Below are 24,517 nucleotides of genomic sequence, written 5' to 3' on the forward strand. Positions count from 1 at the left end.
TTAGGGTTTGAAACTGGGGTTAGGGTTTCAAACAAGGGTTAGGGTTTCAAACTAGGGTTAGGGTTTCAAATTAGGGTTAGTGTATCCAGCTAGGGTTTGAAACTAGGGTTAGGGTTTCAAACTAGGGTTAGGGTTTCAAACTAGGATTGGGGTTTCAAACTAGGGTTAGGGTTTCAAACTATGGTTAGGGTTTCAAACAAGGGTTAGGGTTTCAAACTAGGGTTAGGGTTTCTAGCTAGGATTTCAAATTAGGGTTAGGGTTTAAAACTAGGGTAAGGGTTTACAGCTATGGTTTCAAACTAGGGTTAGGGTTTCAAACTCGGGTTAAGGACTCTAGCTAGGGTTACAAACTAGGGTTAGGGTTTCTAGCTAGAGTTTCAAACTAGGGTTAGGGTTTCAAACTCGGGTTTGAAACTAGGGTTAGGCTTTCAAACTAGGGTTTGAAATTAGGGTTAGGGTTTCAAACTAGGGTTAGGGTTTCTAGCTAGGGTTTGAAACTAGGGTTAGGGTTTGAAACTAGGGTTTGAAACTAGGGTTAGGGTTTCAAACTAGGGTTAGGGTTTCTAGCTAGGGTTTGAAACTAGGGTTAGGGTTTCAAACTAGGGTTTGAAACTAGGGTTAGGATTTCAAACTAGGGTTAGGGTTTCTAGCTGGGGGTTTGAAACTAGGGTTAGGGTTTCAAACTAGGGTTAGGGTTTCCAGCGAGGGTTTCAAACTAGGGTTGGGGTTTCAAACTAGGGTTTCAAACTAAGGCTTCAAACTAGGGTTGGGGTTTCAAACTAGGGTTTCAAACTAGGGTTGGGGTTTCAAACTAAGGCTTCAAACTAGGGTTAGGGTTTCAAACTATGGTTAGGGTTTCAAACTAGGGTTAGGGTTTCCAGCTAAGGCTTCAAACGAGGGTTTGGGTTTCAAATTAGGGTTGGGGTTTCCAGCTAAGGCTTTAAACTAGGTTTAGGGTTTCCAGCTAGGATTTCAGACTAGGGTTAGGGTTTCAAACTAGGGTTAGGGTTTTAAACTAGGGTTAGGGTTTCCAGCTAAGGCTTCAAACTAGGGTTAGGGTTTCAAACTATGGTTAGGGTTTCAAACTAGGGTTAGGGTTTCCAGCCAAGGCTTCAAACTAAGGTTTGGGTTTCAAATTAGGGTTGGGGTTTCCAGCTAAGGCTTTAAACTAGGTTTAGGGTTTCCAGCTAGGGTTTCAGACTAGGGTTAAGGTTTCAAACTATGGTTAGGGTTTCAAACTAGGGTTAGATTTCCAGCTAAGGCTTCAAACTATGGTTAGGGTTTCAAACTAGGGTTAGGGTTTCCAGCTAAGGCTTCAAACTAGGGTTTGGGTTTCAATCTAAGGTTAGTGTTTCCAGCTAGGGTTTTAAACTATGTTTAGGGTTTCGAACTAGGGTTAGGGTTTCCAGCTAGGGTTTCAAACTAGGGTTAGGGTTTCAAACTAGGGTTAGGGTTTCAAACTAGGTGAGGGTTTCAAATTAGGGTTAGGGTTTCAAACTAGGGTTAGGGTTTCTAGCTAGGATTTCAAATTAGGGTTAGGGTTTAAAACTAGGGTTAGTGTATCCAGCTAGGGTTTGAAACTAGGGTTAGGGTTTCAAACTAGGGTTAGGGTTTCCAGCTAAGGCTTCAAACTATGGTTAGGGTTTCAAACTAGGGTTAGGGTTTCCAGCTAAGGCTTCAAACTAGGGTTTGGGTTTCAAACTAAGGTTAGTGTTTCCAGCTAGGGTTTCAAACTATGGTTAGGGTTTCGAACTAGGGTTAGGGTTTCCAGCTAGGGTTTCAAACTAGGGTTAGGGTTTCAAACTAGGGTTAGGGTTTCAAACTAGAGTTAGGGTTTCAAACTAGGTGAGGGTTTCAAATTAGGGTTAGGGTTTCCAGCTAAGGCTTCAAACTAGGGTTAGGGTTTCAAACTAGGGTTAGTGTATCCAGCTAGGGTTTGAAACTAGGGTTAGGGTTTGAAACTGGGGTTAGGGTTTCAAACAAGGGTTAGGGTTTCAAACTAGGGTTAGGGTTTCAAATTAGGGTTAGTGTATCCAGCCAGGGTTTGAAACTAGGGTTAGGGTTTGAAACTAGGGTTAGGGTTTGAAACTAGGATTGGGGTTTCAAACTAGGGTTAGGGTTTCAAACTATGGTTAAGGTTTCAAACTAGGGTTAGGGTTTCAAACTAGGGTTAGGGTTTCTAGCTAGGAATTCAAATTAGGGTTAGGGTTTAAAACTAGGGTAAGGGTTTACAGCTATGGTTTCAAACTAGGGTTAGGGTTTCAAACTCGGGTTAAGGACTCTAGCTAGGGTTACAAACTAGGGTTAGGGTTTCTAGCTAGAGTTTCAAACTAGGGTTAGGGTTTCAAACTCGGGTTTGACACTAGGGTTAGGCTTTCAAACTAGGGTTTGAAATTAGGGTTAGGGTTTCAAACTAGGGTTAGGGTTTCTAGCTAGGGTTTGAAACTAGGGTTAGGGTTTGAAACTAGGGTTTGAAACTAGGGTTAGGGTTTCAAACTAGGGTTAGGGTTTCTAGCTAGGGTTTGAAACTAGGGTTAGGGTTTGAAACTAGGGTTTGAAACTAGGGTTAGGGTTTCAAACTAGGGTTAGGGTTTCTAGCTAGGGTTTGAAACTAGGGTTAGGGTTTTAAACTAGGGTTTGAAACTAGGGTTAGGGTTTCAAACTAGGGTTAGGGTTTCTAGCTGGGGGTTTGAAACTAGGGTTAGGGTTTCAAATTAGGGTTAGGGTTTCCAGTGAGGGTTTCAAACTAGGGTTGGGGTTTCAAACTAGGGTTTCAAACTAGGGTTAGGGTTTCCAACTAGGGTTTCAAACTAGGGTTGGGGTTTCAAACTAGGGTTTCAAACTAGGGTTAGGGTTTCAAACTAGGGTTTCAAACTAGGGTTAGGGTTTTAGCTAGGGTTTGAAACTAGGGTTAGGGTTTGAAACTAGGGTTTCAAACTAGAGTTAGGGTTTCAAACTAAGGGTTAGGGTTTCAAACAAGAGTTTCAAATTAGGGTTAGGGTTTCAAACTAGGGTTTCAAACTAGGGTTAGGGTTTCCAGCTAGGGTTTCAAACTAGGGTTAGGGTTTCAAACTAGGGTTTCAAACTAGGGTTAGGGTTTGAAACTAGGGTTTCAAACTAGAGTTAGGGTTTCAAACTAAGGGTTAGGGTTTCAAACTAGGCTTTGAAACTAGGGTTAGGGTTTCAAACTAGGGTTAGGGTTTCAAACTAGGGTTAGGGTTTCTAGCTAGGGTTTCAAACTAGGGTTAGGGTTTCTAACTAGGGTTTCAAACTAGGGTTTGGGTTTCTAGCTAGGGTTTGAAACTAGGGTTAGGGTTTCAAACTAGGGTTTCAAACTAGGGTTAGGGTTTCAAACTAGGGTTAGGGTTTCAAACTAAGGTTTTAAACTAGGATTAGGGTTTCAAACTAGGGTTAGGGTTTCCAGCTAGGGTTTCAAACTAGGGTTAGGGTTTTAGCTAGGGTTTGAAACTAGGGTTAGGGTTTGAAACTAGGGTTTAAAACTAGAGTTAGGGTTTCCAGCTAGGGTTTCAAACTAAGGGTTAGGGTTTCAAACAAGTGTTTCAAACTAGGGTTAGGGTTTCAAACTAGGGTTTCAAACCAGGGTTAGGGTTTCCAGCTAGGGTTTCAAACTAGGGTTGGGGTTTCAAACTAGGGTTTCAAACTAGGTTTAGGGTTTCAAACTAGGGTTTCAAACGAAGGGTTAGGGTTTCAAACTAGGGTTTCAAACTAGGGATAGGGTTTCAAACTAGGGTTGGGGTTTCAAACTAGGGTTTCAAACTAGGGTTAGGGTTTCAAACTAGGGTTTCAAACTAGGGTTAGGGTTTCTAGCTAGGGTTTCAAACTAGGGTTAGGGTTTCAAACTAGGGTTTCAAACAAGGGTTAGGGTTTCAAACTAGGGTTTCAAACTAGGGTTAGGGTTTTAGCTAGGGTTTGAAACTAGGGTTAGGGTTTGAAACTAGGGTTTCAAACTAGAGTTAGGGTTTCCAGCTAGGGTTTCAAACTAAGGGTTAGGGTTTCAAACAAGTGTTTCAAACTAGGGTTAGGGTTTCAAACTAGGGTTTCAAACTAGGGTTAGGGTTTCCAGCTAGGGTTTCAAACTAGGGTTGGGGTTTCAAACTAGGGTTTCAAACTAGGGTTAGGGTTTCAAACTAGGGTTTCAAACGAAGGGTTAGGGTTTCAAACTAGGGTTTCAAACTAGGGATAGGGTTTCAAACTAGGGTTGGGGTTTCAAACTAGGGTTTCAAACTAGGGTTAGGGTTTCAAACTAGGGTTTCAAACTAGGGTTAGTGTTTCAAACTAGGGTTAGGGTTTCTAGCTAGGGTTTCAAACTAGGGTTAGGGTTTCAAACTAGGGTTTCAAACTAGGGTTAGGGTTTCAAACTAGGGTTAGGGTTTATAGCTAGGGTTTCAAACTAGGGTTAGGGTTTCCAGCTAGGGTTTCAAACTAGGGTTTCAAACTAGGGTTAGGGTTTCTAGCTAGGGTTTTAAACTAGGGTTAGTGTTTCAAACTAGGGTTAGGGTTTCTAACTAGGGTTTCAAACTAGGGTTTGGGTTTCTAGCTAGGGTTTGAAACTAGGGTTAGGATTTCTAGCTAAGGTGTTTAAACTAGGGTTAGGGTTTCTAGCTAGGGTTGGAAACTAGTTTTAGGGTTTCTACCTAGGGTTTCAAACTTGGGTTTGAAACTAGGGTTAGGGTTTCAAACTAGAGTTAGGGTTTGCTGCTATGGTTTCAAACTAGGGTTAGGGTTTCAAATTAGTGTTAGGGTTTCTAGCTAGGGTTTTCAACTAGAGTTAGGGTTTCTAGTTAGGGTTTGAAACTAGCGTTAGGGTTTCTACCTAGGGTTTCAAACTAGGGCTAGGGTTTAAAACTAGGGTTTGAAACAAGGTTTAGGGTTTCAAGCTAGGGTTTGAAACTAGGGTTAGGGTTTCAAACTAGGGTTAGGGTTTCCAGCTAGGGTTTCAAGCTGGGGTTAGGGTTTGAAACTAGGGTTTCAAACTACAGTTAGGGTTTCAAACTAAGGGTTAGGGTTTCAAACAAGGGTTTCAAACTAGGGTTAGGGTTTCAAACTTGGGTTTCAAACTAGGGTTAGGGTTTCCAGCTAGGGTTTCAAACTAGGGTTGGGGTTTCAAACTAGGGTTTCAAACTAGGGTTAGGGTTTCCAACTAGGGTTTCAAACTAGGGTTGGGGTTTCAAACTAGGGTTTCAAACTAGGGTTAGGGTTTCAAACTAGGGTTTCAAACTAGGGTTTCAAACTAGGGTTAAGGTTTCTAGCTAGGGTTTCAAACTAGGGTTAGTGTTTCAAACTAGGGTTAGGGTTTCTAGCTAGGGTTTCAAACTAGGGTTAGGGTTTCTAACTAGGGTTTCAAACTAGGGTTTGGGTTTCTAGCTAGGGTTTGAAACTAGGGTTAGGGTTTCTACTTAGGGTTTCAAACTAGGGTTAGGGTTTCCAGCTAGGGTTTCAAACTAGGGTTAGGGTTTTAGCTAGGGTTTGAAACTAGGGTTAGGGTTTGAAACTAGGGTTTCAAACTAGAGTTAGGGTTTCCAGCTAGGGTTTCAAACTAAGGGTTAGGGTTTCAAACAAGTGTTTCAAACTAGGGTTAGGGTTTCAAACTAGGGTTTCAAACTAGGGTTAGGGTTTCCAGCTAGGGTTTCAAACTAGGGTTGGGGTTTCAAACTAGGGTTTCAAACTAGGGTTAGGGTTTCTAGCTAAGGTTTTTAAACTAGGGTTAGGGTTTCTAGCTAGGGTTGGAAACTAGTTTTAGGGTTTCTACCTAGGGTTTCAAACTTGGGTTTGAAACTAGGGTTAGGGTTTCAAACTAGAGTTAGGGTTTGCTGCTATGGTTTCAAACTAGGGTTAGGGTTTCAAATTAGTGTTAGGGTTTCTAGCTAGGGTTTTCAACTAGAGTTAGGGTTTCTAGTTAGGGTTTGAAACTAGGGTTAGGGTTTCTACCTAGGGTTTCAAACTAGGGCTAGGGTTTAAAACTAGGGTTTGAAACAAGGTTTAGGGTTTCAAACTAGGGTTTGAAACTAGGGTTAGGGTTTCAAACTAGGGTTAGGGTTTCCAGCTAGGGTTTCAAGCTGGGGTTAGGGTTTGAAACTAGGGTTTCAAACTACAGTTAGGGTTTCAAACTAAGGGTTAGGGTTTCAAACAAGGGTTTCAAACTAGGGTTAGGGTTTCAAACTTGGGTTTCAAACTAGGGTTAGGGTTTCCAGCTAGGGTTTCAAACTAGGGTTGGGGTTTCAAACTAGGGTTTCAAACTAGGGTTAGGGTTTCCAACTAGGGTTTCAAACTAGGGTTGGGGTTTCAAACTAGGGTTTCAAACTAGGGTTAGGGTTTCAAACTAGGGTTTCAAACTAGGGTTTCAAACTAGGGTTAAGGTTTCTAGCTAGGGTTTCAAACTAGGGTTAGTGTTTCAAACTAGGGTTAGGGTTTCTAGCTAGGGTTTCAAACTAGGGTTAGGGTTTCTAACTAGGGTTTCAAACTAGGGTTTGGGTTTCTAGCTAGGGTTTGAAACTAGGGTTAGGGTTTCTACTTAGGGTTTCAAACTAGGGTTAGGGTTTCCAGCTAGGGTTTCAAACTAGGGTTAGGGTTTTAGCTAGGATTTGAAACTAGGGTTAGGGTTTGAAACTAGGGTTTCAAACTAGAGTTAGGGTTTCCAGCTAGGGTTTCAAACTAAGGGTTAGGGTTTCAAACAAGTGTTTCAAACTAGGGTTAGGGTTTCAAACTAGGGTTTCAAACTAGGGTTAGGGTTTCCAGCTAGGGTTTCAAACTAGGGTTGGGGTTTCAAACTAGGGTTTCAAACTAGGGTTAGGGTTTCTAGCTAAGGTTTTTAAACTAGGGTTAGGGTTTCTAGCTAGGGTTGGAAACTAGTTTTAGGGTTTCTACCTAGGGTTTCAAACTTGGGTTTGAAACTAGGGTTAGGGTTTCAAACTAGAGTTAGGGTTTGCTGCTATGGTTTCAAACTAGGGTTAGGGTTTCAAATTAGTGTTAGGGTTTCTAGCTAGGGTTTTCAACTAGAGTTAGGGTTTCTAGTTAGGGTTTAAAACTAGGGTTAGGGTTTCTACCTAGGGTTTCAAACTAGGGCTAGGGTTTAAAACTAGGGTTTGAAACAAGGTTTAGGGTTTGAAACTAGGGTTTGAAACTAGGGTTAGGGTTTCAAACTAGGGTTAGGGTTTCCAGCTAGGGTTTCAAGCTGGGGTTAGGGTTTGAAACTAGGGTTTCAAACTAAGGGTTAGGGTTTCAAACAAGGGTTTCAAACTAGGGTTAGGGTTTCAAACTTGGGTTTTAAACTAGGGTTAGGGTTTCCAGCTAGGGTTTCAAACTAGGGTTGGGGTTTCAAACTAGGGTTTCAAACTAGGGTTAGGGTTTCCAACTAGGGTTTCAAACTAGGGTTGGGGTTTCAAACTAGGGTTTCAAACTAGGGTTAGGGTTTCAAACTAGGGTTTCAAACTAGGGTTAAGGTTTCTAGCTAGGGTTTCAAACTAGGGTTAGTGTTTCAAACTAGGGTTAGGGTTTCTAGCTAGGGTTTCAAACTAGGGTTAGGGTTTCTAACTAGGGTTTCAAACTAGGGTTTGGGTTTCTAGCTAGGGTTTGAAACTAGGGTTAGGGTTTCTACTTAGGGTTTCAAACTAGGGTTAGGGTTTCCAGCTAGGGTTTCAAACTAGGGTTAGGGTTTTAGCTAGGGTTTGAAACTAGGGTTAGGGTTTGAAACTAGGGTTTCAAACTAGAGTTAGGGTTTCCAGCTAGGGTTTCAAACTAAGGGTTAGGGTTTCAAACAAGTGTTTCAAACTAGGGTTAGGGTTTCAAACTAGGGTTTCAAACTAGGGTTAGGGTTTCCAGCTAGGGTTTCAAACTAGGGTTGGGGTTTCAAACTAGGGTTTCAAACTAGGGTTAGGGTTTCAAACTAGGGTTTCACACGAAGGGTTAGGGTTTCAAACTAGGGTTTCAAACTAGGGTTAGTGTTTCAAACTAGGGTTAGGGTTTCTAGCTAGGGTTTCAAACTAGGGTTAGGGTTTCAAACTAGGGTTTCAAACTAGGGTTAGTGTTTCAAACTAGGGTTAGGGTTTATAGCTAGGGTTTCAAAGTAGGGTTAGGGTTTCAAACTAGGGTTTCAAACTAGGGTTAGGGTTTCCAGCTAGGGTTTCAAACTAGGGTTTCAAACTAGGGTTAGGGTTTCTAGCTAGGGTTTTAAACTAGGGTTAGTGTTTCAAACTAGGGTTAGGGTTTCTAGCTAGGGTTTCAAACTAGGGTTAGGGTTTCTAACTAGGGTTTCAAACTAGGGTTAGGGTTTCTAACTAGGGTTTCAAACTAGGGTTTGGGTTTCTAGCTAGGGTTTGAAACTAGGGTTAGGGTTTCTACTTAGGGTTTCAAACTAGGGTTAGGGTTTCCAGCTAGGGTTTCAAACTAGGGTTAGGGTTTTAGCTAGGGTTTGAAACTAGGGTTAGGGTTTGAAACTAGGGTTTCAAACTAGAGTTAGGGTTTCCAGCTAGGGTTTCAAACTAAGGGTTAGGGTTTCAAACAAGTGTTTCAAACTAGGGTTAGGGTTTCAAACTAGGGTTTTAAACTAGGGTTAGGGTTTCCAGCTAGGGTTTCAAACTAGGGTTGGGGTTTCAAACTAGGGTTTCAAACTAGGGTTAGGGTTTCAAACTAGGGTTTCACACGAAGGGTTAGGGTTTCAAACTAGGGTTTCAAACTAGGGTTAGTGTTTCAAACTAGGGTTAGGGTTTCTAGCTAGGGTTTCAAACTAGGGTTAGGGTTTCAAACTAGGGTTTCAAACTAGGGTTAGTGTTTCAAACTAGGGTTAGGGTTTATAGCTAGGGTTTCAAAGTAGGGTTAGGGTTTCAAACTAGGGTTTCAAACTAGGGTTAGGGTTTCCAGCTAGGGTTTCAAACTAGGGTTTCAAACTAGGGTTAGGGTTTCTAGCTAGGGTTTTAAACTAGGGTTAGTGTTTCAAACTAGGGTTAGGGTTTCTAGCTAGGGTTTCAAACTAGGGTTAGGGTTTCTAACTAGGGTTTCAAACTAGGGTTAGGGTTTCTAACTAGGGTTTCAAACTTGGGTTTGGGTTTCTAGCTAGGGTTTGAAACTAGGGTTAGGGTTTCTAGCTAAGGTTTTTAAACTAGGGTTAGGGTTTCTAGCTAGGGTTGGAAACTAGTTTTAGGGTTTCTACCTAGGGTTTCAAACTAGGGTTAGGGTTTCAAACTAGGGTTTCAAACTTGGGTTTGAAACTAGGGTTAGGGTTTCAAACTAGGGTTAGGGTTTGCTGCTATGGTTTCAAACTAGGGTTAGGGTTTCAAATTAGTGTTAGGGTTTCTAGCTAGGGTTTTAAACTAGAGTTAGGGTTTCTAGTTAGGGTTTGAAACTAGGGTTAGGGTTTCTACCTAGGGTTTAAAACTAGGGCTAGGGTTTCAAACTAGGGTTTGAAACAAGGTTTAGGGTTTCAAACTAGGGTTTGAAACTAGGGTTAGGGTTTTAGCTAGGGTTTGAAACTAGGGTTAGGGTTTGAAACTAGGGTTTCAAACTACAGTTAGGGTTTCAAACTAAGGGTTAGGGTTTCAAACAAGGGTTTCAAACTAGGGTTAGGGTTTCAAACTAGGGTTTCAAACTAGGGTTAGGGTTTCCAGCTAGGGTTTCAAACTAGGGTTGGGGTTTCAAACTAGGGTTTCAAACTAGGGTTAGGGTTTTCAGCTAGGGTTTCAAACTAGGGTTAGGGTTTCAAACTAGGGTTAGGGTTTCCAACTAGGGTTTCAAACAAAGGGTTGGGGTTTCAAACTAGGGTTTCAAACTAGGGTTAGGGTTTCAAACTAGGGTTTCAAACTAGGGTTAGGGTTTCAAACTAGGGTTTGAAACTAGGGTTAGGGTTTCTAACTAGGGTTTGAAACTAGGGTTTGGGTTTCTAGCTAGGGTTTGAAACTAGGGTTAGGGTTTCTACCTAGGGTTTCAAACTAGGGTTAGGGTTTAAAACTAGGGTTTCAAGCTAGGGTTTGAAACTAGGGTTAGGGTTTCAAACTAGGGTTAGGGTTTTCGGCTATGGTTTCAAACTAGGGTTAGGGTTTCAAATTAGGGTTAGGGTTTCTAGCTAGGGTTTTAAACTAGAGTTAGGGTTTCTAGTTAGGGTTTGAAACTAGGGTTAGGGTTTCTACCTAGGGTTTCAAACTAGGGCTAGGGTTTCAAACTAGGGTTTGAAACAAGGTTTAGGGTTTCAAACTAGGGTTTGAAACTAGGGTTAGGGTTTCAAACTAAGGTTAGGGTTTTAGCTAGGGTTTGAAACTAGGGTTAGGGTTTGAAACTAGGGTTTCAAACTAGAGTTAGGGTTTCCAGCTAGGGTTTCAAACTAAGGGTTAGGGTTTCAAACAAGTGTTTCAAACTAGGGTTAGGGTTTCAAACTAGGGTTTCAAACTAGGGTTAGGGTTTCCAGCTAGGGTTTCAAACTAGGGTTGGGGTTTCAAACTAGGGTTTGAAACTAGGGTTAGGGTTTCTAGCTAGGGTTTCAAACTAGGGTTAGTGTTTCAAACTAGGGTTAGGGTTTCTAGCTAGGGTTTCAAACTAGGGTTAGGGTTTCTAGCTAGGGTTTCAAACTAGGGTTAGGGTTTCTAACTAGGGTTTCAAACTAGGGTTTGAAACTAGGGTTAGGGTTTCTAGCTAGGGTTTCAAACTAGGGTTAGTGTTTCAAACTAGGGTTAGGGTTTCTAGCTAGGGTTTCAAACTAGGGTTAGGGTTTCTTACTAGGGTTTCAAACTAGGGTTTGGGTTTCTAGCTAGGGTTTGAAACTAGGGTTAGGGTTTCAAACTAGGGTTAGGGTTTTCGGCTATGGTTTCAAACTAGGGTTAGGGTTTCAAATTAGGGTTAGGGTTTCTAGCTAGGGTTTGAAACTAGGGTTAGGGTTTCTAGCTAAGGTTTTTAAACTAGGGTTAGGGTTTCTAGCTAGGGTTGGAAACTAGTTTTAGGGTTTCTACCTAGGGTTTCAAACTAGGGTTAGGGTTTAAAACTAGGGTTTCAAGCTAGGGTTTGAAACTAGGGTTAGGGTTTCAAACTAGGGTTAGGGTTTTCGGCTATGGTTTCAAACTAGGGTTAGGGTTTCAAATTAGGGTTAGGGTTTCTAGCTAGGGTTTTAAACTAGAGTTAGGGTTTCTAGTTAGGGTTTGAAACTAGGGTTAGGGTTTCTACCTAGGGTTTCAAACTAGGGCTAGGGTTTCAAACTAGGGTTTGAAACAAGGTTTAGGGTTTCAAACTAGGGTTTGAAACTAGGGTTAGGGTTTCAAACTAAGGTTAGGGTTTTAGCTAGGGTTTGAAACTAGGGTTAGGGTTTGAAACTAGGGTTTCAAACTAGAGTTAGGGTTTCCAGCTAGGGTTTCAAACTAAGGGTTAGGGTTTCAAACAAGTGTTTCAAACTAGGGTTAGGGTTTCAAACTAGGGTTTCAAACTAGGGTTAGGGTTTCCAGCTAGGGTTTCAAACTAGGGTTGGGGTTTCAAACTAGGGTTTGAAACTAGGGTTAGGGTTTCTAGCTAGGGTTTCAAACTAGGGTTAGTGTTTCAAACTAGGGTTAGGGTTTCTAGCTAGGGTTTCAAACTAGGGTTAGGGTTTCTAGCTAGGGTTTTAAACTAGGGTTAGGGTTTCTAACTAGGGTTTCAAACTAGGGTTTGAAACTAGGGTTAGGGTTTCTAGCTAGGGTTTCAAACTAGGGTTAGTGTTTCAAACTAGGGTTAGGGTTTCTAGCTAGGGTTTTAAACTAGGGTTAGGGTTTCTTACTAGGGTTTCAAACTAGGGTTTGGGTTTCTAGCTAGGGTTTGAAACTAGGGTTAGGGTTTCTACTTAGGGTTTCAAACTAGGGTTAGGGTTTCAAACTAGGGTTTGAAACTAGGGTTAGTGTATCAAACTAGGGTTAGGGTTTCTACCTAGGGTTTCAAACTAGGGTTAGGGTTTCAAACTAGGGTTTCAAACTAGGGTTTCAAACTAGGGTTTCAAACTAGGGTTAGGGTTTCAAACTAGGGTTAGGGTTTCAAACTAGGGTTAGGGTTTCAAACTAGGGTTTCAAATTAGGTTTAGGGTTTCAAACTAGGTTTTGAAACTAGGGTTAGGGTTTCAAACTAGGGTTGGAAACTAGGGTTCGAGTTTCAAACTAGGGTTTCAAACTAGGGATTCAAACTAAGGGTTAGGGTTTCTACCTAGGGTTTCAAACTAGGGATTCAAACCAAGGGTTAGGGTTCCAAACTAGGGTTTCAAACTAGGGTTAGGGTTTCAAACTAGGGTAACAAACTAGGGTTTGAAACTATGGTTAGGGTTTCAAACTAGGGTTTGAAACCATGGTTAGCGTTTCAAACTAGGGTTACGGTTTTAAACTAGGGTTACAAACTAGGGTTTGAAACTATGGTCAGGGTTTCAAACTAGGGTTAGGGTTTCAAACTAGGGTTAGGGTTCCAGCTATGGTTTCAACTAGGGTTAGGGTTTCAAACTAGGGTTAGGGCTTCTAGTTAGGGTTTCAAACTAGGGATAGGGTTTCAAACTAGGGTTTCAAATTAGGGTTAGGGTTTCTACCTAGGGTTTGAAACTAGGGTTAGGGTTTCAAACTAGGGTTTCAAACTAGGGTTAGGGTTTCCAACTAGGGTTTCAAACTAGGGTTAGGGTTTCCAACTAGGGTTTCAAACTAGGGTTGGGGTTTCGAACTAGGGTTTCAAACTAGGGTTAGGGTTTCAAACTAGGGTTTCAAACTAGGGTTAGGGTTTCAAACTAGGGTTTCAAACTAGGGTTTGAAACTAGGGTTAAGGTTTCTAGCTAGGGTTTCAAACTAGGGTTAGTGTTTCAAACTAGGGTTAGTGTTTCTAGCTAGGGTTTCAAACTAGGGTTAGGGTTTCTAACTAGGGTTTCAAACTAGGGTTTGGGTTTCTAGCTAGGGTTTGAAACTAGGGTTAGGGTTTCTACTTAGGGTTTCAAACTAGGGTTAGGGTTTCAAACTAGGGTTAGGGTTTCAAACTAGGGTTAGGGTTTCTACCTAGGGTTTCAAACTAGGGTTAGGGTTTCAAACTAGGGTTTCAAACTAGGGTTTCAAACTAGGGTTAGGGTTTCAAACTAGGGTTAGGGTTTCAAACTAGGGTTTCAAATTAGTGTTAGGGTTTCAAACTAGGGTTTGAAACTAGGGTTAGGGTTTCAAACTAGGGTTTGAAACTAGGGTTAGAGTTTCAAACTAGGGTTTCAAACTAGGGAATCAAACTAAGGGTTAGGGTTCCAAACTAGGGTTTCAAACTAGGGTTAGGGTTTCAAACTAGGGTTACAAACTAGGGTTTGAAACTATGGTTAGGGTTTCTAACTAGGGTTTGAAACTATGGTTAGGGTTTCAAACTAGGGTTACGGTTTCAAACTAGGGTTACAAACTAGGGTTTGAAACTATGGTCAGGGTTTCAAACTAGGGTTAGGATTTCAAACTAGGGTTAGGGTTCCAGCTATGGTTTCAACTAGGGTTAGGGTTTTAAACTAGGGTTAGGGCTTCTAGCTAGTGTTTCAAACTAGGGTTAGGGTTTCAAACTAGGGCTTCAAATTAGGGTTAGGGTTTCTACCTAGGGTTTCAAACTAGGGTTAGGGTTTCAAACTAGGGTTTCTAACTTGGGTTAGGGTTTCAAACTAGGGTTTGGGTTCCAGCTAAGGCTTTAAACTAGGGTTAGTGTTTTAAACTAGGGTTAGGGTTTCAAACTAGGGCTTCAAACTAGGGTTAGGGTTTCAAACTAGGGTTAGGGTTTCCAGCTATTGTTTCAAACTAGGGTTAGGGTTTCAAACTAGGGTTTTAAAATTAGGGTTAGGGTTTCCAGCTAGGGTTTCAAACTAGGGTTAGGGTTTCTAGCTAAAGTTAGGGTTTCCAGCTAAGGTTTCAAACCAGGGTTAGGGTTTCAAATTAGGGTTAGGGGTTCCAGCTTAGGCTTCAAACTAGGTTTAGGTTTTCAAATTAGGGTTAGGGTTTCAAACTAGGGTTTGAAACTAGGGTTAGGGTTTTAAACTAGGGTTAGGGTTTCTAGCTAGGGTTTCAAACTAGGGTTAGGGTTTCAAACTAGGGTTAGGGTTTCCAACTAGGGTTAGGGTTTTCGGCTAGGGTTTCAAACTAGAGTTAGGGTTTCAAACTGCGGTTAGGGTTTCTAGCTAGGTTTTCAAACTAGGGTTAGGGTTTCAAACTAGGGTTAGGGTTTACAGCTAAGTCTTCAAACTAGGGTTAGGGTTTCAAAGTAGGGTTAGGGTTTATAACTAGGGTTAGGGTTTCAAACTAGGGTTAGGGTTTCCAGCTAGGATTTCAAATTAGGGTTAGGGTTTCTAGCTAGGGTTTCATACTAGGGTTAGTGTTTCAAACTACGTTAGGGTTTCCAGCTAGGGTTACAAACTAAGGCTAGGGTTTCAAACTAGGGTTAGGGTTTCAAACTAGGGTTTGGGTTTCCAGCTTGTGTTTCAAACTAGGGTCAGGGTTTCAAACTAGGGTTGTTGTCTATAAAGTTGAGTAAATATTCAAAAGAAATTCATATCGGTGTATGTAGATGATGGACTGTCACATGAAAAGGTACCATTAAAAAAGATAATTTTCTGGAAATGCTAAAATATCACTGTGCGGTCTGATCTCCCGATGAATATTTAATTCTCTGCACCTAAATGAAAAAAAAAAAAATAGGCTAAGCAAGCAGTTTTCCTCTGTAATATTATTGTCATTGCAAAGGACTTCCACATATATTGACCCGAACAGCAACGTTCTCCCACGCCCCTCCCTCGTTGCCATGGTGATTCATAGTTCATAGCCTTTAACTCCAAGTGAAGATACTCTGACTTGAGTAAACTGATTCAAATCAGCTGTTCTGGAATCTCAACTCAGACTTCATGATCAGTAAAGGGTCATATGAAGTATGTAACAGCCCGGCAGAGCATATGAGAAGGAATCAAGGGGTCATAATAAATTCCGCTTAGGGATAAGCAGAGGCCTCTTTCACCAACTCTGACCCCACCCATTTCAAACACCAGGAGTACCTGCTCTGCATCCCATCGCCTCTGCAAGAGCTCACCTCTCATTTCTCTGCATAGTTGCCACACTTTCATCTCTCCCTGTGGCTCAGCAAGATGGAGGGATGCATTGGAAAGCTGGCAGATGAGCACAAACCTGAGGAGATATACCGAAGAGTACTTGTCATCTTTGAGCTGTGAATCTTCAACACACACACACACACACGCGCACACCCCCCCCCCACACACACAAACACACACACACTCATCCATCCCCTTTTTTTGCTCCTACTACTCCCGCTGTCATTCTTTCTCTTCGGACCTCTCATCGTCACCCTTCCTCTTGCTCCATCTTGCCTCTCCCCGTGCTCCTGCTTGCTCTCTGTATCACTTCTGGCTTGGCTGCAGGCAACACTGACGTATTGAAAGCAGCATGGTGCTGAAGGAGTCATCTGGTGCTAAGTGGAAGCTGCTCCGAGCTTTGGAAAGGGAACTTAACATTTGGTCCGAAGAGGCTGACAAAGACAATCAGGTAATAGAGCAATCAAGCTGAGCTCTGGGCCTTGAACGCCTCCCGGTCAAAGATGGGGAGATAACCAAGCAAACCTGAATCTAATGCAAGAGGATTTGAAGCTGTTCGGCAGCAGCCATATGATCTTAAGTTAAGACAGAACTTTTTTTCTTCTGGATCCTCATGAACCTGTGATTGTAACGCTATTGTACAATTTGTAATTCAACCACATTTCTGAGCTTGAATATGCCATTAAAATGGAACTAAACTTCTGCAACGTCATGCACGTCACACAGGGTGTCATCTCAGAAACTTAGATTCTCCAAGTAGTTAAATGCTTCTCATCTTGAAAGCAGATGACGACGCTTCAATTGGACTTCTGCACACTAAAGGTTTTCTGCAGAAATAATATTGGAAGGAGAGTTAATGAGTTGCCTTGTACTTTCACTTGCCACCATTTGCATTTAAAAAGCATTTGATTTCAGACTGGAGGGCAGCATCCCATCTGTTGTAAAAGTTCTCAATAGAGTATCCACACAATTTCATCGAGTGAAACTTTTTACTTTTTTAAAACCAAATACTCCTGAAATGACACTGCACCTAAAAACTGGAAGATTAATACAACAATATAGCCACCTGAAATATTTACTGGAGGTTTAGTCTGTCCAAATAGCTTTCTTTACTTGGGTAAAGTAGTTAAATGATTTGTATACATATTTTAATGATGTCCAGCTCACAATGAGAATATATTTTAGTCCACATTTGTTGCTGTGTCACTGACTGATTTCCGATTCGCATCGGAGGTTTACTTTTATTTTTTTTGGAAACTGTACACATGCTCTTTCCGCAGTCATGACCCATATTGTAAGAGGGCCGGGTAGAAGGAAAAAAAAAGAATTGTGTCACTTGAACCATGCATTGTAAATCCCATTAATGAACAGGGAAGATGATGGGACTTCTCTCCTCTATATAGGTCAAAGAATGTTTTTTGCTAATCTTGTGCATTTTTAAAAACCAAACATACAAAACAAGGTCTTAGAGCAGTGAGTCTCAAACCAGGGTGCTGTAGCACATTAGTGTGTTGTGAGAGATCATCAGGTGTGCCGCGGAAAGTTATCCACTGTCAATTATTTTGCGCCCAAAATTATTTTCTAATGAAAAAAAAAAAAGTGTTTGATTATTTACCTATACTAACCACATATAGTCACGGGCAAACAATCAAACATTCTTTGACTAGATGACAGGAGGTACTTAATTAACCTGTATATCCTCATTTTGTGCATTATTTTGCTAAGTGGTGTCCCGTGAGATTTTTTTCACATGAGAAATATGTGCCTTCGTTGGCTCAATAAAGGTTGGGAAACACTGTTTTTTGAGTTTTCCAACATAATTTGTCATAGGGAATAAATAATATTCAACAAATATGTTTACACTAAAATCATGGAGAATTGGGCAACATGGTGAAACATCCAGGTCACAATTCAGAGGTTCGGCATTCAAATCTGCGCTCTGACCTTTCTGTGTAATGTTTGAATGTCCACCCTGTGCTTATGTGGTTTTTCTCCGGGTTCTCTGGCTTCTTTCCACATTTCAATGCATGTTAGTTTCATTGAAGACTCTAGATCAGTGATTCCCAACCTTTATTGAGCCTATAGGCACATATTCGAAGTTCGAAAAATCTTGCGGCACATAACCCCCCCCATATATATACATATATATATATATATATATATATATATATATGTGTATATGTGTGTGTGTATACACATTCCAAATAGAGCTTATAGGACAAGAACTCTAATTATTTTCAAAAGGATTTTTTTCATTTAACATATTCACATTAGAAGCCGAAGCGGGTAAGGCAGGGCAAAATGCTGATGGAGATGACGTTAGTGCAGCAGACAAGGTCAAGACTTTGAGGGCCTGCATGTGTCATGATGATTATCAGTAAGCAGATGCAGATACGGCATCAGGGCTGACAAGAAAACCAACCAGCTGACAACCAACATGAATGGATAAGGATTTAGTCCATACAAATTGATATATATATATATATATATATATATATATATATATATATATATATATATATAGAGAGAGAGAGAGAGAGAGAGAGAGAGAGAGAGAGAGAGAGAGAGAGAGAGAGAGAGAGAGAGAGAGTTAAAGAATAGCTGGCACTGATTGAATTGCCTTGATCAGGAAAAAGTAAGATAGATTAAGGTGTATAAAGTGTAAGATGACATTTCCCACTGCGAACAGTTTGACATTTTGGTCTAAATGAAAAAAGTTTGTTTTGAACTTTTGCCTAAATTGAAATTACTCCTTGAAAAGATTAAATAATGACGACATGTTATGATCATATTGACAATGCAAATTGTGTATAAGCGAGCATGAGGCTACTGGAAAAGCCAAACTATGAACATAAGATACAACATTCAGAGCAAAACAGTTACTCACTTAATGTAAGTGGAATATTACCTTTATAAGTCATGGCAAATATACTTTCAGGTAATTTTTCTTTTGACATAATTGGATTTATTACATTTGGATGAGTGGAGACACACATGTTTTTATGCCAAAGATTTGTCTTTCATCTTATAACTATAACAGTAGGTTTGCAAACAATGTGCCAAATATTGTATTTATTTTTGCAGTGCTAACCCCCCAGTGACACCAAAATGGAATATAAAGTAGATAAAGATATTCCCTTGGAGAAATTTGCAATCAACATGTCAGAAGAAGTGAACAGGCCTTGGCACCAAAGTACAGGTTGGGATAAGGACAGCCAGATTAATAAAGTTAGCTGTATCTTTACAAAAGGCAGCGGCTCGTTGAGTGAGTGAGGGTGCAGACAGCAAGCGCTCCGAAAAACCTCATCTGTGGTCTTTCGCTGCAGCAAACTGACACCACAACCTCCATGCATTTTTCATGACCCATGTTGGCTGACAAGGCTCTCCCGCACTCTCTTTGCCTTCAATAATAGCACTCACACAATCATACAAGCACCATCTCCACATTCTACTACTCTCCACCTAGCTGTCTCCTAAATAGGCATCAGCCTATCTAATTTACTCGCTAATGCAAAATTACTTTTCAGAACGACTAGACAGTGAGGTCAGATGACACACTGAATCAAAAGTAAATACTGGAGGCGACAAGACGTCAACTAGTAATGCATTCATCATGAAGCTTTTCAGAGTAAAAATAGTGCTAGGATACTATTTGAAATGATTGAGTAACACTGTATAACGGAGTTTACAATGTGAGTATGAATCCTACTAGTTTTCAAGTAGAGAGGCACTTGGTAGATCTCAGACCTGGCTAATTTTTGTATTTTCTGAAAATTCAATGTTTCTGGGGAAAAGGTCAATGTTTGGGTTGGGTTAAAATGCATTTTTGCACATTACGACAATGTTTAGGGAAATAGAGGGTATTCCTCTCAATGCTGTCTATATCACAAATACAAAAATCAGTTAAATGAATCATTCCACAATTGAACACAAAACACAAACACAAAATTTAAATTTGTGCTCCCTTTAAACCACTCACACATCACATTACTTTCACCGCATGTTGTTTGCGTACAACCCCCTTCCCTTGTCTGCCCACTGCTCTCTGCTGACCCGAGGTCAGCCACAACTGTCTCTGATAGTCGCGCCTCAATACATCCCAGCTCCTATCTCTGATCCAGAGTCAGCAAAGTGCCAAGCCACTGCTCGTGGTGTTTAGGTCACAATCATATTCTTGCCGAGATGTGAGTCTTTATTTGCAGTTGATTCAAATTATTAAATAAAAAAAAACCAACACCACTATAATTGAAATTACTATAAACTCAAATGAAATTAGAGTAAAAGTAGATTGAGGCAAGACAAAAAGGAGCAGTCAGAAAGCCCAAATAAAATTCTCATCCAAAGTTTAATTCCAAACTGTCTGGCAGGAATCGGATAAATACAAAGACCAGACTCCCCCAGGAAGAGGGCGGAGTGGATTACACCTGGTGAAACAAACAATCACAAGAGTGTGCAAATAGCACTTGGAACAAATTTCATAACTGGGATCTCTGAAAAAAAAAATATGGCACCAACATCATTTTGAAAAAAATCCAACACACAAAAGGACAAGAGAAAATCCATTAAAAATTAACATTGTTTAGTCTTTTCATTAAAAGGCCTCTAAATACCAGAGCTGGGTCCATCCATCCATTATCCAATCCGCTTATCCGCACAAGGGTCGCGGGGAGCGCTGGAGCCTATACCAGCTGTCCTCGGGCAGTAGGCAGGGGACACCCCAAATTGGTTGCCAGCCAATCACAGGGCACACAAACATCCGCAGTCGCAATCACAATAGGGGAAATTTAGAGTGTCCAATCAACTTACCGTGCATGTTTTTGGAATGTGGGAGGAAACCGGAGTACATGCAAACTCCACACAGGGAGGCCAGAGCCGGAATCGAGCCAACAACCTCTAAACCGTGAGGCGGACGTGCTAACCAGTCGACCACCGTTCCGCCTACCAGAGCTGGGTATTTTACAAAAAATGTGCGGTCTGTTTATTGCCTTCCGCCGTCCGTTTATCCGCCATTTTGTCCGGCCGTACCAAATAATAATCGCCTATCCTAAAGGCCGGTCCTACTATCATTTTAAACGGGCTTCTGTTAGCGTTTCCGACTACGAACTTCGACAAACTACCACTGGCTGAGCTTTCTGTCGATACCACAAACATTACGGTAGCTGACATATTTTTCATGTGCGGGGGCAGGAAAAGCTTCATAGCTTCATAGTGGAAAGTGACGCAGATGACATGTTTTTCATATCACCGTAACTCATGAACCATTTGTGCTACCAATGTAATTCCAACAGATTCTAGAAGGCTTTTAAAAGAAGGTTTTATTTTTAGTTTTACATGTGTGGCTTGATTGGTAGTAATGAATTAGTTTAGCCTGGAACAATGCGTAAGAGCTGAAAAATACAACAATAGTGATATATATTTATGGCAACATTTTCAACACAAGGGTACGTCCATGTTGGGTTCAATGAGATGCAACGTGTGTAATTTACTGCTTGACAATAGACACCATTGGACAACATGGAGAAAAGGAGAAATACAATGTCATAATGCATAGGAAACTAGACCGGCCGTTCGGGAACATCACGAAATTGCTGATGGCCACCACACCTCTGCTGACAGCTTACCTGCGGTTTATTCATAGTACTCAGGCTGATTTCAAAGTGAACTAATTTTCTAAAATAGAACATTTTCTCCTGTGACAGTGTTGCCAGACAGTTGGCAGAATAGTACAAATAATAGCCATAATTGTGTATAGTTTTGCAAGAAGTGTGTTGATCATTTGGAAATTGACTGTAAAGCAGTGAATTGTATTTACAGTTCTGGAAAAGTGTGCTGGGCAGTGGGCACTCAAACTCAGTAAAAAGGAGGGTTTGTGCTTCTAGTTTTGCAAACTTTGCGAGTTGTTTTGAAAAAAATATGAATAGTTTTAGAAATTGTGCTACAACAATCACTGTTAGAGTTTAAGCATTCAGGGAAAAAAAACAATTCGAACATTGTCCATACGTGTGTAGAGAGCGAAGATGTGGCAGACATGGTGCTGTCTGCTGCACTTACTGGTCTGCTCGTTCTCCAAAGTACACTTTTAGGGGGGTGCCAGAGGTGGTTGGTTTAAGTTGGTAGACGGAAACGCTAACGGAAGCCCTTTTAAAATGATAGGCGGACTGGGGTATAAGCTAATGCTATTTGGTCCGGCCGGACAAAAAGGCGGACAGACGGACAACGGAAGGGTAACCCCAGCTGTAGGTGATAAACGGACCGGAATTTTTAGTAAAATGCCCAGCTCTGGTATTTAATGAACACGGTGGCCAGGTATAATATCTGGTTCTTAAAGTTATTAAATGTACATGAAAAAATAATTAAGTTATCAAATTAATTATAGATAAAATATTACATTTTTACTGCAGCAAATAGCGTGCTTATGTGAAGTGTCCCTTTGACAAGTAAAATTCACCACAATGCATGTGCATGTGTTAGTCTTAGTTTTTTCCAGTGGTGTTCCTGTCTTATGACAAGTCCACAATATGATGCCAGTTAGTATGTCATTTTTCTTGAATACACTTTCTTGCAGAGATGGGCACTTTACCCTTTTTTGCTGGTCCGTCCTCCGTCCGCGGCCTGGGTACCCTTCTGTCCTCGTCCCTCCGTCCTTATTCATAAAAATAATCGTTCTCCGACCCGTCCTCAACCTTTTTTAGCGCTTCTGTCCTTACATTCCATCAGTACACCCCCCCCCCTCAGCTCCACCGACCCTCTACTAAAAAAAAAACCCCCAAAAAACGTCTGTGCACTCATAAACATTATTTAAAGCTTATTAGCTGCTAATTTCCTATGCACATCTACATGCTGGGAGTATCGTGAGTGGATCGAATTGTTTACAACTGTTTAACCAATATAGCATTGAGCTGACAACACAATACCGTCATGATGTGATGAAGATGATAATGATGATGATGCGGACTGTTGCAAGCCAGGGGACATCACGAGAATATTTAAGATTGCATAATATCGCCACATTTTTAAAGTCCCGAGATGTCCAAGACAAGGATATACTTTGCATGCAAAGTAGTAAGGTTTGTGCTCAATGTTAACAGCTAGTTAGTCAAGTCAAATCAAATTTCTTTATACAGTCTTAATCAGAAGAAAGTCTCAAAGGGCTTCACATGCCCACAGCTGACAACATATTAAAGACATCCCCTGATCTCAACAACCAGTTAACAAAACAAAATTGCTATCCACGTTCTTCCTCGTCAATTAAATGGACGTCCACTAGAGGGCAGACTTTGTCTGTGAGAACAATACTGCAGGCAGGGAATTAGCGCACGTGAAAAAGCACTGTACAGCGCTGTGCAGTTAAGTCATGGCTGCTCTATCGCAGAAGAGAACACAGGTCTTTGCTTTCTTATTGAAAGAACCCAGCGCAACACATCAGCCGGTATTTGACCCAGTTAGGGATGATTAGAGGGACAGACCAAAAAACACCTCTGTCCTTGCTCAGCCCGTCCTTTTTAAAAGAGTTCTCGTCCTACGTCCATCCACAAAATGGGACAGACTGCCCATCTCCGCTTTATTGATCGGTGAAACTGATCTTACAGCTAGGTACTTGTATTATCCAAATGGCTAAAAGTAAACAAAAAATATTAAAATCAAGACAAATATAAAAGTTATTGGACAAGTCTGTGTAGGCTTCTGGGCAAGGAAGGAATGGTGGCGGTTGGTGGATGAAAATTCGAATAAAAGCAAACAAGAGTGCTGGCAGGAATAACTTAACAAAGCATGCTATACTGCCAACAGAAAGGCACCCAAGGCAGGAAAAAAATATATAAAAAGGCTAAACCTCTTGAGCTCAACAAACAACTGACAGACCCACCAACAAGGACTGAACCAAACTAGGAAACTAAATACATGCATACTAATTACACAGAGGAACATGGGACGCAAAAGGAGTGAACAAGAAAACTGTCTGACACAGATGTATTGATTCTCAGCCTTTGTTAGGATTTCTTTCGTGCGGAATGTTAATTAAAAATAAATCATGAAACAGTTGGCCTTGATCAAAAGTGTAAGGTCGGCATAAACAAAGTTTCGTCCAAATTTCAATCTGGTGTTAGCAAAATAAAATAATACAACAGTTTTATCTGCTGTTAAATTTATTAGTGAATTTATTGAATGTCTGGACAGAAAATTGACTTAAAGGTATTTGATGCAGTTCATCATTAAATTCTTCAGCAAAATTGTTAAGGACAGCTCTGTCTAAAGGCCTAGATAGACCAAAACGACGTTGGCCAAACGTCACAGACGCTTACGCCCTTGTGGCGTCCGGCCGGCTGTCGACACGTCACGCTGGAAAAATACACCGCAACGCCAGACAGTGACGCTGACCATTAAAGTACCTTCTGCGCATGCATAAGATGTAATACCCTTCCATACCATCGGCAGCGGTAGTCACCATTTCTCATTGTTAGAAAAATCCAACTGGAAGGCTGTTCGCCGGGGGCGGATTATAAAAGTCTAAACAATGCATTCAGCTATATTCTTTGCTCAGTATCACGTTCTTGGCACGGTATTGTGAAATACTTACATTGTCAACCCTCGCTCTTATGCTTGTAAGAGGATTAAGGCAGTGAAGGCTTTCTCACTGTTTTTCTGCATTTGTCACTTCCTGTTGGTGCTCTGAGCGCTGATTTGCTAGCTAAAGACCGAGATAGACCAAACCGACGTCGGAGGTCGTGAAGCGTCGTAGCGTTTGAATGCGCCTCTGATTGGTGTAGTGACCACCGTCGTAGTGTCGTAACCCGTCAGGAAGCGTCTGGTGGGCGTTTACGCATGTTGAATCGGCGTCGCCAGCCGTGACATTTGGTCACTCTGATTGGCCGTTAGCTAGCAAATCAGCGCTCGGAGCACCAGCGGGAATAATCGTGACGCTTGAATAAATGTCAAATGCATGGCACTTACATTAAAACTTTGAAGACACATCCCTCAGTTTTTTGAATATATATTTTTATAATATTTAACTATCGCAATACGTATCGGATCACAACCCGAGTATTGGGATCCGTATAGTCCCAGCCCTAAGGGTTGTCCATTATGTTTTACAAGTTGTGAACACTTCTATCGATCACCACTCAGATTCTGTCAGGAAAGTGTCAAATCATCAGGTAGCAAAAATTGATTATCGTAGTGAGCACATGTTTTGTTGTTTTGTTGCTGGGCATTTGCATTGTGACAATGCTGCATCGCTTTGTCCTAGTGCATCAAACCGTGCAAATTTCTGCTTGAATGACTCCCATAAATTACTTCTGGACACTCATTAGACATCGTTCAACAACTGTCTTTCATTTATTGTGTTCAGATGTTTGATTGCTGTTTTGTGGTTTAGCTCCGCAGCATACATTGTCTTCTGTAAATGTGTTGGCATATTTGTGTCTGGCTTTCACAGACTTAATTATGATAACTTTGTATTAACCAGCTCCTCCTGGA

The sequence above is a fragment of the Filicampus tigris genome, chromosome 1, assembly GCF_054856515.1.
Source record: "Filicampus tigris isolate MCC_2025a chromosome 1, RoL_Ftig_1.0, whole genome shotgun sequence".
Lineage (NCBI taxonomy): Eukaryota > Metazoa > Chordata > Actinopteri > Syngnathiformes > Syngnathidae > Filicampus > Filicampus tigris.